The 2,500-nt window shown below is 54.1% G+C and overlaps 1 pseudogene; it reads left to right on the top strand.

The window, feature by feature from the left end:
* Positions 1-2,500, top strand: part of LOC125798704 (28S ribosomal RNA) — a 9,449-nt pseudogene that overhangs the window by 4,050 nt on the left and 2,899 nt on the right.

Raw genomic sequence — 2,500 nt, 5'->3', positions numbered from 1 at the left:
GTCAAAGAGCACAGGAGTGACTGGGGACCTGGCTCTGTCTCCCGACTCTATGGATACAAGAGACATAAGGGCACTACTTGTAGTTTGGACACAAGGACTGAGGGTCAGGAATCTGAGCCAGTATTGAGAGTCCCGGTGAATGGCCTCCTTGGAATCTACAGGAGCTTGGCAGCGGAGATGATTGATGCGGCCAGATCTTCCAAGGACCAACACATCTCAGTCCTTAAATTGTGGCTCGAGGGGGCAGCTGAGTGGCCCGCTCGTCTTGAAGCTGCAGCCCGGTCAGTACTCCGGATGCTTGGGGGTGTTGAGAAGAAGGGCTGTGTGAAACGCCTTGTCTCACGTAAGTCACTTAAGGTGCGGGTGACTGGCACCAGAAGGTCAGATAGGGCGAAGGTAAGAACAGCTACCTTCAGCAGGTGCCAACAGCTTTTTAGGAGCGACCCAGCCCGCCTAGCAAAAGAAATCCTAGACGGAACTGTCTCAGCCGTCTGCCCCATTTCCCTCACAGCTGTTGAGGCCGCGTATAAAGTTAAATGGGAGGTTCCAGGATTCTTTGGTGGGCTGGGAAGGTTCCTGACCGAGAGAGACGCGGATAACAGTCCCTTTGAATCAGCTCTCACGACGGCGGAGGTATTGGAGAACCTTCGAGCCATGTCGAGCGATTCCGCACCAGGCCCCGATGGTATAAAAAAGCAGTTCTTGCTTGACTGGGATCCTAAGTGCGAGACGGTCACATGTATGTTCAACGTGTGGATGTTCACCGGAGTTGTACCGGTGTGCTTTAAGCGGTGTCGAACGGTATTGATTCCCAAGACTGGGAACGGGGCGGCGACGGAGATCGGCAGTTGGCGGCCGATCACCATCGGTTCCACAGTCTTGAGGCTCTTCACAAAGGTGATCCACAGTAGACTCGTGAGAGGGTGCTCGGTTCACTGCCGTCAGAGGGGGTTTATCAACGCCCCCGGCTGTTCTGAGAACATTGAGGTTCTGCAAGGTCTCATAAGACGGAGCACAGAAGAGCACAGCCAACTTGCAGTGGTATTTATCGACATCGCTAAGGCATTCGACTCTGTCTCTCATGAACATATCTGGTATGTTCTACAGGAGAGAGGTGTGGATACCCACATGATAGGAGTGATCCGCGACTCCTACGAACAAAGTGTGACCAAGATTGAAATCGGAGACCAGTCCACCTCCGAGATCTCTCTCAGAGTGGGTGTCAAGCAGGGAGACTCCTTGTCACCATTGCTCTTTAACTTGGCAATGAACCCCCTCATTGCATACTTGGAAACCCAAGGACAGGGATTCAGTGTGCTAGACACAACACTTTCTGTGTTGGCGTTCGCAGATGACTTGGTGGTGGTATCTGATTCATGGCAGGGAATGGCCTCCAACCTGCAAATCCTTGAAGATTTCTGCCGGCGCGGGGGGCTGAGGCTTCAGCCCTCCAAGTGTCACGGTTTTCTGATGTCCTATAAGTCCAGGGTGCGGTGCCTCAATAGTTGCCCGCCGTGGAGAGTAGAAGGGGCGGCTCTCCATATGACTGGTCCCGGAGAGGCAGTGAGGTACCTGGGCATTTCGGTGTCACCCTGGCTCGGATTGAAGAAGCCTGACATAGTTGGTCGGATTTCTGATTGGGTAGGCAGGATTGGAAAAGCCAAACTCAAGCCGACTCAGAAGGTCTCCATTCTGATTAGGCATGCCATACCTCGGGTCATTTACGCTGCCGATCACTGCGATCTTGGTTTAGTCACTCTGAATGCCGCGGATGGGATAATCAGGAAGGCTGTGAAGAACTGGCTGCATCTTCCTATGTCGACCTGTGACGGACTTTTATACGCACAGCACAAGGATGGTGGCCTTGGCGTGCAGAAACTAGCCCGTCTCATCCCATCCATCCAAGCCAGGCGTTTGTACCGCCTGGCTGGGTCATCGGATGTTACTACCAGAAGTCTCATGAGCACAGAGAAGGCGTTTTCCAAGTTCAAAGCAGTTTGGAAGAGGGCTGGAGGCATCCTTGAAGACCTGCCGAGTTTCAGCTCTGCAGGTGCTCAGGTTCCGAAGGGCGAGTCATCCAGCCCCGTGATCCAGCGATGCCTGAAACCGTGTGACTGGAGGAAGGAGGAATTTCTCAAGTGGGCTAGTCTACCGGTCCAAGGGGTGGGTGTGCGTGGGTTTGGTGGTAGCAGTGCCAGTAATGCTTGGCTCGCCGTTCCCACTGGGATGCGGCAGCGACATTACATTGCGGCGCTGATGCTCCGGGCTAACGTGTACCCTACCTTGGAGTTTAGGAGTAGGGGGAGGGCCAAGATATCCTCTCTCTGTAGGCGATGCTCCTTGAGTCTGGAATCCGCCTCTCATATCCTGAGTGTCTGCCCGTCCACTCAGAGGTCCAGGATTAGAAGGCACCACAGAGTTTGTGACCTCCTTGCTGCCGAAGCAGAGCGATGGGACTGGGATGTTCACCGGGAAAAGTCCTTCAGGGCGGCCAATGGCG

This window comes from Astyanax mexicanus, unplaced genomic scaffold, assembly GCF_023375975.1.
Source record: "Astyanax mexicanus isolate ESR-SI-001 unplaced genomic scaffold, AstMex3_surface scaffold_79, whole genome shotgun sequence".
NCBI classification, from domain to species: Eukaryota; Metazoa; Chordata; class Actinopteri; order Characiformes; family Acestrorhamphidae; genus Astyanax; species Astyanax mexicanus.
Note: the sequence above shows the minus strand (reverse complement) of the source record. Positions and strands in the feature narration are given on the sequence as shown.